General features: G+C 37.3%; 1 pseudogene; it reads right to left on the bottom strand.

Annotated features, from left to right (window-relative positions):
* Positions 1 to 3,867: 3,867 nt before the first annotated feature.
* LOC103275228 lies at positions 3,868 to 4,546 on the bottom strand (annotated as a pseudogene).
* Positions 4,547 to 12,755: the final 8,209 nt, after the last annotated feature.

The raw sequence follows: 12,755 nt of genomic DNA, 5'->3' as shown, positions 1-12,755 counted from the left end.
ACTCCAGCGATCCTTCCTCCTCAGCCTTCCAAGTAGCTGGAACTACAGGTGCGCGCTACCACGCCTGGTTAATTTTTTGATTTATTAGAGAGATGAGGTCTGGCCAAGTTGCCCAGGTGGATCTCGAACCCACGGGCTCAGGCAATCCACTCACCTCAGCCTCCCAAGGCACGGGATTACAGGCTGAGCCACCGAGCCTGGCTAGACCAGACACTTTTCAAAAGAAAATATACAGGCAGGCAACAGACACATGAAAAAGTGCCCAGCCTCACTCACCATCAGAGAAATGCAAATCAAAACCACGTTGAGATACCACTTAACCCCAGTAAGACTGACCATCGTTAATAAAACAAACAAAAACAGATGCTGACGAGGATGCGGAGAAAAAGGAATGCTTTGCATTGCTGGTGGGAATGCAAACTAGTGCAACCTCTTTGGAAGACAGTGTGGCAATTTCTGAAAGAACTAGAAATTGACCTTCCATATGACCCAGCACTCCCCCTACTGGGAATATGCCCAAAGGAACTCAAATCATTCTACAAAAAAGATAACTGCCCACGCATGTTTATTGCAGTTCTACTCACAATTCAAAAACATGAAATCAATCATGCTGCCCATTGAAGCTGGACTGGATAAAAAAAAAAAAGTGCTACCTATACACAATGGAATATTATGCAGCCATAAAAAAGAACAAACATATGGACTTCGCAGCAACTTGGATGGATTTAGAGTTGATCATACTCAGTGATCTATCGCGAAACAAAAACAGAGAACCATATGTTCTCACTCATAAGTGGACCTTGAACAATCATCATAATACTATAAGAAAGGAATTGGCTATAGTGGGAAACTGTCAGGGGAGTGGTATGGGATTGGCAGTTGAGGGAAACTGCTAGGGAAGAGGGTACCTGCATAATCAACGTTTGCATACCTAACCATGAATTATACCCCACATCTTTAAAAAAAAAAGTCATGGTCAGCTTTTCTATTCCATGTTTCAACCCCAAACATCAGTACAGCATACAGTTGAAGTTTAATAATTGCTCAGTAAAACTCAATCTGTGGTACAAATTACACTAAATAACTTTATCTGATTTATTTTAATTCAGTTATAGAATGCAATTTAGTAGGTACTTGAAAAAGGAAGCAAACTATCAACTTCAGAAACATAACAAAGTTTGAATTTTATTTCTTTATAAAATGCTATACTTGACATTTGGAATTCATTTTGTATACCTCCGGTTAAATCTATGGACCCTGCTCTGCAGGAATAGGCACATTCACACATATATCCCCAAGTTTGCACATAATTTCATGGGATTGTGCACCTTTCTCAGACTGGGTCATGGCAGGACACCTGTGTCCTGTACCAGAGGCCATAGTTCTTAACAAGGCAGCAGCCCTTGCTATACTGCTGTCCTCCTAGGTTCCAATGATTAACCCCCTTTTCATGCCCCTCGAATCAAAGCTAGTAAAAGTTGTTCCCAGCCATACCATCCCTTGTCATTCCCCAAATCCTGCCCACCCCTTTGTAAATAGTACTTCTGTAAGTTCTCTTAGTTCCCCGTTTAATTATGCCATCTGGTTCCTGCTGGGATCCAGTAATACAGCCTCCAAAATACATCTGGGAACCAAAACCATTTTGAAAACAAGAAGTCATTCTATATAATGATCTTTCAATTATAATTATTTTAAACTGCAAGACATAAGTTAGTTCTTTTTTAACTGGTAGGATACCTTTTAAAAGATAATCTTCTATACAAGAACAAATTCTTGTTTTTAAAGATTCTCACAAACTCTCCTGGGCTTGCAGCTTGAGAAATCTGATGCTCAACTTATTTTCCTGGCTGGCTGCTGGGCATCACATGTATAATAGAATTGAAAACTTGAGGAAAAGACAGATTAATGGCCTCTATTGCTTGCCTCCAAGCTACAAGTCCTGTCATTCTGTCATGGAAGGAAATTAAAATTGTCTGACACATACTGAGTTTCATAAAGCCACACTGTTCCTCTCCAGGATCCTGTGTGTCTCTAGATGTCTATACCATAAGATTTTTTTTGAGGATTTGATCTACAATCTTCACCTCAGTGCTGGAACTAAGAAACTAATCTTCAATTGTTAAAGTTTCTGTTTGTTCCTTTTAAAAATAAATGAACTATGATTTTTTTTTTCTTTTCTCAATCCTCTATGACTTTCTCCATCTTCTAAGGATACTAAAACAATAGCCAGTGACTAAAATCCAATGTTCTCTAAAATGAGTAACTGGAAAAACTTATAATTTGCAATCTGCTCCATTATTCACTCCTTGATGATTTTCCCCACTTCTGATTTGATTTTCTACTCCTCCCAAACAGGAGCCATTTAATCTAGAACCAACTTACCTCTTGTTTTTCTAAAAACTGACCACAGCAGTTTTCATTTGAAGACAAAAGCCTACTATTAAATCACTTTTTCACCTGAAACCTTTAGACTGATTTAAATATTATTTTTATAAGTATAAAATAGCTTAAAAATTCATTAGGCAAGCAACTTAAAAACCAATATCATATATTTTGAGAGAGGATTGGTCTGGAATTATTTTACCAAAAGGTAGTAATTTAGGATGGGGTTTATTTTTCTTGGTTTTTTGTTTTTCCAGTTTTAACAAAAGATTTTATTTGATCTTCCTTAAAAGTAAGAATCTAGAAAATAGCAACCCACTGCAGGAACCCTCTGGCAACCCTCTGCCAAGCTCGGTGTGAAGTTCCAAGGATGAGAGAAAAGGATGCCCCATGAGTCTCTCAGAAAGTCGTGGAAATGGATATGGCAGATGTTGGTATTCGCCTTGAAGACGGGAGCTGTGTCCCCAAGAAGCAGTTCTATGATAAGATGTTTCATCCTCCTCTCCTCCTCACAAGGTATACCCTGTCACATGTACTTCATCAGAGAGCAGATTGATAAGTGGAAGCACTATGTGAATGGCACACGACACTGGTTGGGTTACCTATACCTCCTGGTTCACCTCCCTGGCAACCAAGAGGAGTCTTTCTGCAGCAACCCCCACCCCGACAGAAATTTACTACACATTTTTTTTAAGCAAAATATTTAAAAGTCCTAGTCCCTTGCTCTTCCCACTTCGGTTTCTACTAGAAGAGTACAGAATTATAAAGCTTTTTCCCACAGCTGTGATCAAAACACTGAATATTAAAGAACACCAGGGTTACTCTAAGTTCCTGATTTGCACACTTAAATATTTTTACAGAGGAGATTGAAACCTCAGGTTTAACTTGAGGTTCAACAGAAAAGCTTCCTCAACCATCAACCTCACTGATCATATGCCCTGCAGAGATCCAACAAGACTGAGTCTTACATATAGAACATATTTCAGAGAGAACTGCAAAGAGTGCTGACACATGCATATAACAGCATGCTGGTAAAACCAGAGAGTGAAGAATCCCCCACAATTTTTAGTGCCATTTTCATTTAATAAGATAGTTGTAGAGCAACCTAGAGACCTTGGCTATGGTGACACCAGGGTGTTTTTATGAAGTTGTTGCATCTTAGGACATCTTCTGCCTTACAGAACCCACTTCTCATTTTATTTTTATTTTTTGAGTTGGAGTCTCACTCTGTCACACAGACTGGAGTGCAATGGCCGCTCCCGGCCACCGCAGCCTCGCCTGCTGGGCTCCAGCGATCCTTCCGCCTCAGCCTTCCGAGTAGCTGGAACTACAGGCGCGTGCTACTACGCCCGGCTCATTTTGATTTATTGTAGAGATGAGGTCTGGTCAAGTTGCCCAGGCGGGACTCGAACCCTCGAGCTAGGCAGTCCACTCACCTCAGCCTCCCAAAGGCGCGGGATTACAGGCTGAGCCACCAAGCCCAACTCAAGGCTGGGGAATGTAATGGAGTGATTTCTTGCCAGATGGGAGCTCTTTGGTGAAGACTCCTTTAGGGAAAATTTTTTGGCTTCCCTTTTGGGAATGGTTGGAAAAACCATCTCACTATCTTCATTCTTCCAATCAACTGGGGTGGCAACCCTCTTTACTGCCGTCAGCTGGAGAAAGATGACTACCCTGAGAATCTCATCAAAGTTCCTGCCCAGTGGTAGTGGTAGCTGGATAGAGGATAGACAGCTTCAGTTTCTTATCATGACCCAAAATAAATACCACCCAAGCTATCACAGGTATGCCCTTTTTGTCCTTCTATGCTGTGTCCAGCATGGTCAACAGGATGGCAAGGTCCCAATCCTTTATCATCAATGATGGGAAAAGGTAACTTCTGTGGACTTATTACCATTGTAAGCACTGATATCCTTACTCCAGGTAAGATGGTCCTCAACATTGTTTACTGAAAGGGCAATAAATTTAAAACTCCGCTTAGCAAATTCTGGCACCAGTTTTGCATCTTGGTCAAGCTCTGTGGTGCATACTGGAGTAAAGTCCTAAGGATGAGAGCAGTAGAAACCCATGAGTCTCCCTGAAAGTTGTGGAAATGGATGTGGCCAACAGTGATACTGGCCTTGAAGTTGGGAGCCGTGTCCCCTAGAAGCAGCTCTCCAGGCATGGTGGAAGCAGTGACAGGGCTGGAAGGTTTTGGTGAGAAAGGCCTATTTTTCTAAATATCTAAAATTTCTTGGAAAAAGACATTGACCTCTACAATAGCATAACTGTTTATATCATGAAGTACTGTGGATGTTCCAGCATTACAGACATTATCTTAGTTATCAGATTTTGCTTCATCCTCTATTAGAAAAAGAGGAACAGATCTTTAAAAATCTGAATTATTCTATTCATTTCCAAATCACTTTATTTTTCATTTAAGGTTAAGCTTATGTTTATATTTCCTCCCAACATTACAACCCACAAAAACCAATGATGAGGCAAAACAAAATGTCACCCAGGTTCCACTCACTCTGGGTGAATGATAAGTGAACCCCAGTCCTCTACTCAGATCTGTTTCGTATACTTCATGGTCCTGCCTTCAGTGCTATCATCTTTCTTCTATTGGGGTTCCAGAGTACTCACCTCTTTTGGAGTGGGTCCCTCAGTTGATTTAAGGCCGCAAGGCCATAGCCTCGCTCCAAGTAAACAAGCAAAAAACACATCAAATATATTTATAAAGAACCTACTTTCTTCAAGGTAAGGTGCTGTGAGAGAGCAAGACACAGTCACTCTCCTTAAGCAAGTTATAGCATAATGAGTTTGAGGCACTAAGATGAATGTGTGACTGACTATAATTCAAAGGATAATCCGATAGACTCCAAAAGAGAAGTAGAAATAAAAGTGTTTTGAGGGATCAACAAAAAGAATAATAATATGGAGCTGAGAGGATTTGAAAGGATTTCTTGGATACGGTAGATATTTAAGATGAGCTTTATTTAAGGGCCATAATTTTTTGTTTTAAATTTTTTCTCCTTATAGATTTAGGGGTACAAGTGCAGTTGTTACACAGATAGATTGGGTAGCGGTGAGGTCTGGGTTTTTAGTATACCCATCACCCAAATAGTGCACATTGTACCCAATTGGTAGTGTTTCAACCTTCATCTCCTTCCACCCTCTCATCTTTTGAAGTCTCTGAAATCTATTATTCCACTTTATATGTCCATGTGTACCCATTGTTTAGCCCCCTCTTGTAAGTGAAAACATGCAGTTATTTACTTTCTGTTTTCTGAGTAATTTCACTTAGATAATACCTCCATTTTATGGCTAAGTAGTATTCCATGGGATGGATGGATATATATATCTCACATTTTAAAATCCAATCATCCATTGATAGACACTTAGGTTAATTTCATATCTTTGCTATTTTGAATAGTGTTGTGATAAATATACGCATGCAAGAGTCTTTTTGATGAAATTATTTCTTTTCCTTTGAGTAAATACCCAGTAGTGGGATTTCTGGATTGAAGAGTAGTTATATTTTTAGTTCTTTGAAAAATCTCCATACTGTTTTCCATAGAAGTTGTACTAATTTACATTCCCACGAACAGTGTATGAGCATTCCTTTTCCTCTGTATTCTCGCCAACATTTGTGCTTTTCTTTACTTTAATAATAGTCATTCTGACTGGTGTGGTTTTAATTTGCATTTCTCTGATGATTAGTGATTTGAGCATTTTAAAATAAGCTTGTTGGCCACTTGTATGTTTTCTTTTGAAAAAATATCTGTTCATGTCCTTTGCCTACCTTTAAATTTTTTTTTCTTATTGAGTTATCTGAGTCCTTATAGATTCCTGATACTAGTCCTTTGTCAGATGCATTGATTGCAAGTATTTTCTTCCATTTCATAGATTATGTGTTTACTTTGTTGATTATTTCTTTTGTTGTGCAGAATCTTTTTAGTTTACTTGTCTATTTTTGTTTTTGTTGCATTTCCTTTTGAGGACTTAATCATAAATTCTTTGCATAGACCAATGTCCCAGAGCGTTTTTTTCTAGGTTTTCTTCTAGGATTTGTTTATTTCAGGCCTTATATTTAAGTATTTAATCCATCTTGAGTTAACTTTGGATATTGTGAAAGATGAGAGCTAGTTTAATTCTTTTGCATATTGCTTTTCAAATTTCCCAGCACCATTTATTGAACAGGGAGCCCTTTCCTCAGTGTATATTTTTGTTGACTTTGTCAAAGATTAGATGGTTGTAGGTGTGTGGCTTTTTTTCTGAGTCCTCTGCTCTGTTCCACTGATCTATGTGTCTGTTTTTGTTCTAATACCATGCTGCTTTGTTTCCTATAGCCTTGTAGTATAATTTGAAGTCAGGTAATGTCATATCTTCAGCTTTGCTCTTTTTGTTTATAATTGCTTTGGTTATTGAGGTTCTTTTTTGGTTTCATATGAAGTTTAGGAATTTTAAAATGATTCTTGAAGAATGCCATTGGTAATTTGATAGAAATTGTGTTGAATCTGTAGATTTCTTTGGACAGTATGGTCATTTTAATTATATTAATTCTTTCAACCCATGAACATGGACTATTTCTCCATTTGTATTGTATCATCTACAATTTCTTTCATTAGTGTTTTGCAGTTCTCCTTGTCAAGATCTTTCACCTCCTTGGTTGAATGTATTTCTAGTATTTTTTTTGGTAACCATTGTAAGTAGGATTATGTTTTAATTTGGTTCTCAACTTGATTTTTATTGGTGTGTAGAAATGACAGTGATTTTTGTACATTGATTTTGTATCCTGAAACTTTTCTGAAATCATTTATCAAATGTAGTAGTCTTTTGGAGGAGTTTTTCAGAGTTTCTAAGCATAAAATTATGTCATCAGTGAATAGTGGTAATTTGACTTTCTCTTTTCCAATTTGGATGACTTGTATTTATTTTTCTTTCCTGACTGTTCTAACTAGGACTTTCTTGACTATGTAAAATGAGGATGATGACAGTGAGAATCTTTGTCTTGTTTCAGTTCTTAGGAGGACAGCTTTAAACTTTTTGCTATTGGGTATGCTATTGGCTGTGGGTTTGTCATATACAGCTTTTATTATTTTAAGGTATGTTGCTTCTATGAATAGTTTGTTAAGGTTCTTTATCACGAAGATATGCTGGATTTGACCAAATGATTTTTTTGCTTCTATTGATATGATCATATAGTGTTTGTTTTTAATTCTGTTTATGTGGTGAATCACATTTATTGATTTGTGTATTTGAACCTTCCTTGCATTCCTGGAATAAAACCCACTTTATTGTGGTGTATTATCTTTTTGATGTACCGTTGGATTTGGTCTGCTAGTATTTTGTTGAGGATTTTTGCATCTGTGTTCATCAGGGAAACTAGTCTGTAGTTTTATTTTTGTGTCATGTCCTTGCCTGCCATTGATATAAGCATGCTGTTAACTTTGTAGAGACAACTTTGTAGAGTCAACTAAGGAAGATTAAAGACCATGGTTTTGATAGAGACACTGGAAAAGGTGGGGAAAGTGTTGTCATCAAAAGGTAAAGCATGAAACAAGAGAAAAGAGGAAAATATAGGACATATGACTAGAATAGTAAAGAAACTTGGTTGGCTGAATCTGGAAAGGTATTTTGGGGGGGATGTATTATGGGGAAGGCTAAAAGTTCTAAAGAAATTAGAATGTACTGGCTAGGCAATGGGAAGTCACCGAAAGGTATAAAAGCATGGATTCTTTTTGAGATAAGAACCAATAACAAGAAATGCATATGTGTGTGACCAAGGTAATGGCAGGTTTTGGGGAGTCAGAAATAAATTAAAGATAAGAGAAGGCCTCCTAAGACATTATTTTCTTGTTAGTCAGTGCCCTTACTTGTGAAGGTTAGTGGCTCCAAAATTTCACCTAAAAAGTCAAGCATTGTATATGTTTCAGAATAGAAATCGCCTTTTGCTGTGAAAGATGATGTACTTCCAAATCTTTTTGTTGTTCCTGTTAAAAGACTAAGGATAGTTCAGACATGACAGAGCCAGAGTAGTAGCTATGAGAGAGAGTGGTATTGAAAGCACTGATGAGTTAAAGATGTCAACCGTGATTTCAGTATCTATGCAGATAAAATGATTTACAGCTTTGTGGTTAATAAAAAAAATAGTTTTCCCAAAAAGGATATATGTATAAAATTCATTTTTTTTAAAAAAAAAACCTCAGTGAAATTCTGACATATGTTACAATGTGGATGAACCTTAAGGATCTTATGCTAAGTGAAATAAGCCAGACACAAAAGATGAATACCATATGACTCCATTTATATGAGGTACCTAGAGTAGTCAAATTCATAGAGAAAGAAGGTAGGATAGTGGTTATTAGGGGCTGGGAGAAATAGGAAGGGGGAGTTATTATTTAGTGAGTATACTTTCAGTTTGGGATGATAAAAATTTCTTTTTTTTTTTGAGTTGGAGTCTCACTCTGTCGCCCAGACTGGAGTGCAGTAGCAGCTCCCAGCCACTGCAGACTCGACCTGCTGTGCTCCGGCGATCCTTCTGCCTCAGTCTTCTGAGTAGCTGGAATTATAGGCATGCGCTACCACGCCCGGCTGATTTTTTTGATTTATTGTAGAGATGAGGTCTTGCTGCCCAGGCGGGTCTTGAACCTGCAGGCTCAGGCAATTCACTCACCTCAGCCTCCCAAAGGCGCGAGATTACAGGCTGAGCCACAAAGCCCGGCTGATAAAAATTTCTAAAGATTGATAATGGTGATGGTTGCATAATAATGGGAATGTATATAATGCTGCTGAATAGTACATACAAAAAGGATTAAAAAGATAAGTGTTATGTACACTTAACTACAATAAAAATAAAGCTCAATGGGGTCTATTTTATGGTTTTTATAATGCTAAATTCAAATGTATTAATTTTTAGAGAGAAAGTTTATGTGATGTGGCCACATATGCATGCCTGCTGGTTGGCATTTCTACATGGGCTTCTCTGATCCATAGGAGGAGTCAAATGGCTCTGAGAAGGTTGCTCAGTGAGTGAGGAATCAGATTAAAAAAGTTGGGTTTAGTTATGGCTACCAGAAGGGAGACTGTTTAGTCTAATATTCTAATATTCAATATAAGAATGTATCTGTTATGGAAGTCTTAATATTTGCATCAGCCGGTTTGGGCACTCTTACTCAAGGTAGCATAGCTGACCAAAGTTAATTTTCAAAGCATAGTTCATCAGACTCAGGAATGCAATAAGCAGATATGACTTACACACCAATAACTATCAGAAAGAATGATTAAATCTAAAATACTCATTGGAGAGAGGAGGAGCGACATCTGGGAATATTTCTACAGGATCAAAGTTTGTGGGTTTAAAATGAAATTTTCCTGCATCAACCCAATATGCATTATCTTTGATATAAATGTTTTGCTGGCTCAATAACAGTTAGAAGATCAACTAATAAGGTGATTTATCTTTTCAAGTTGTCATAGCACATATGGGACTCCGTGGGGTCAAAATATGGTTCTAGAGGAGGAAAGAAATTGGCAATGACTAGGAGGAAAATGATAAAAAAATGAAAGGAAATATTGAGAGGCAAGGGAAACTAGTAAGAAAGGAAGACGATTGTAAAATGATGCTATGAGAAGGAAGAAGTTTACTGGGGGTTCTGCAAGATGGAGAGTTAACGTACCCCAAAGCACTGCAAGATTTATGAAAGTTGCATGAGCTATTTCAGGAAAAGAATCAAAACATGTTAAAAAAAAAAACAGATGAAACTTAAAACCGGAGTTGCAATCTGAGCTGATAGCCCACTTAGACATGAGGCCTCATATTGTGTGAGAGGGGTATTGGAACTAAAATCCAACAGAAAATCTGCCCACCTGTATGGGAGATTCTAGTGAATTTAGTTTGTGCCTAAAAACTAGTGCAAAAAAGCCAAACAACAACAAATCATTAAATTTCCTAAGAAATCCAAACTCCATGCATGAGTCAGGCTTGGAGTTTGAATTTATATTATATCTTAGGGGTCCCCATTTAAAAATGTGAACAGGAAATTTGGCCATGGGCCAGAGATATTCCTGGCATTCCTGGCATAATAAATGCAAAACCATGTAGGGGAACAGACACATCCAGTTGGCATGGGATTCTCACAGAATAACCAGACTCACTGAAGGTAAGCTCATGATAGAAAGTCACGGAAAAAACAAGTAATAATTTTTGTGCTGGGCATGGTCAGTGAACACAAGACACAAGACGAAAATGTGAGTTACTAGAATGGAACTTAGAAAGTGAGTGCCAACAAAAAGCTTTAAAATCATTAAAACTATCACAGAAGTAATTAAAGCACAAGAATGAGAAATGCAAAAAGATAGCCTGCTTTGAATGATGACGATGATTATAATAATAGCATAGTACTGACCACATGCTAGGCACTCCTCCAAATGTTTTGCAAATACTAACTCATTTATGAGGGGGACCAAAAAGAATCATGGAATCTATTTCTAAAAAATTTTGTCTTTATTCTTGCATGTTTAAACTTTAGTAACCTTCAAAATACCTTCAAATCTGATGCGATCCACCTGTCAAGATGCTTTTCCACCACTCAAAACAGTGTTTGAACACGTCCATCCTGATGCCTCTTAGTGCACTTGATGCCTTTTGGTGACAATGAAGCTGCCCACACCATGCTGTTCAACAGTTTTTGACCAAAAACGGCATGACCCCCGTGTCCCATCTTCCTTATTCACCTAATCTCGCCCTGAGTGACTTTTTTGTTTGCTTGTTTCCCTGATGAAAAAAGTCCCCAAAGGGAAATGTTTCGTGGATGTGCAAAAGGTAAAACAAAAAATGGCAGCAGCACTAAAAAGCATAAAAATTAATGAGTTCAAAAACTGTTTTGAGCAGTGTCTCGAGAAGGGTATTGTATCAAATGGAGAGTACTCTGAAAGTGGCTGGAGTTTAAACATGTAAGAATAAATACGCAATATTTTTATAAATAAATTCTGGTTTTTAGGGGGGTCCTCCTTCATACGGTATAAAGATAAATCACAGATGGAAATATTGTCATGAGACTGTCTAAGAAAACTAAGAGAAAATGTTAAAAGTAAGCATAAAAGGAAATCGCAATTCCTTACAAGGTAACAATTAGACTGATAGCACATATTTCAATAGCAACCATAGACTCTTGAAGATTCTAGATTATCTAGGAGGCAATATCTGCAAAGTCCAAATATTGTCAACTGATAACTCTATCTATAAACAGTAAAATACCAGTCAAGTATGAAGACAAAATAAACACTTTTTTTTTTAAACGAGCAAAGATAGAAAGATGATTGCTTAGATGATTGCTGAAAGAATAAAGGTTGTACTTCAAGGGCAAAAATGGACTCAGAATAAGTAGGATGCAAGAAGCAATGGTGAGAAAAGAACTTTGTAAGCAAGGACTGAAAAATAAATGTGGGGGATAAAAACCCAGTACTAGATAATATTAAAATGCAAAACTAAAATATAATCAGAGTTGAAATGTTCTAAGGGCCCACCATCACTGGGGAGAAGAGTAGAGGTTTGGAATAACATTAGGCATTATTGTGTGCATTGAAATATAAGGTCTACCACCAAGAGAATTAAAATTGAATGTTGAATTTCCAAATAATTAGAGCAGAAAAAGATTAATGTAGTAGAAGGAAGAAAGAAGAAAAGAGAAAGAATAGACATAGCATGGTAAACAGGGAAGAGAACAAATTTAATAGTAATAAACTTAAATTACCAGTAATCACAGTAAGTGTAAATTGACCTAACTCATCGATAAAAGTCTATCTACAACTATATTGTATTATGGCAGAACTTCTAAAACATAGTGACACAGAAGGTTGGCATCAAAGAGATAAAAAAAGAGATACCAGATTTATATTTCCAACAGGATGGAGGTATTATAAAAATTCCTCTGCAATCCCCAAAACTCCTGGATCTGGATAAATCACACAGATCCATTAAAATGTCTTGCTAAGCACAAAAGAAATTAGTTAGGAATTCTTTTTTTTTATTTTTATCAATCAGTATTTTTTATTATGGTTTTGTGGGGTACAGTTAAGGGTTAGGTGTACAATTACACCTAGTGTAATTGTACAATTAGTTTCATTCAGGCACCCTGTTGATAAGAGGTGTTTTCCAATCCCCTGACAGATATTTGCTACTGTTAATCCCATCCCCCTCCCCCCCATAGTTTCCCAGTACCATCAGTCATTTTCTTATAGTATTGCATTGGATGTTCAAGGTCCATTATATGAGTGAGAACATGTGATATTCGGATCTCTGTTTCTGTGAGAGGTCACTCAGTATTATAGACTCTAGTTTCAATCCAGGTTGCAGCGAAATTCATGATTTTGTTCTTTTTTATGGGCTG

The sequence above is a fragment of the Carlito syrichta genome, unplaced genomic scaffold (assembly GCF_000164805.1).
Source record: "Carlito syrichta isolate Samal-C Ts95f unplaced genomic scaffold, Tarsius_syrichta-2.0.1 Scaffold315373, whole genome shotgun sequence".
NCBI classification, from domain to species: domain Eukaryota; kingdom Metazoa; phylum Chordata; class Mammalia; order Primates; family Tarsiidae; genus Carlito; species Carlito syrichta.
Note: the sequence above shows the minus strand (reverse complement) of the source record. Positions and strands in the feature narration are given on the sequence as shown.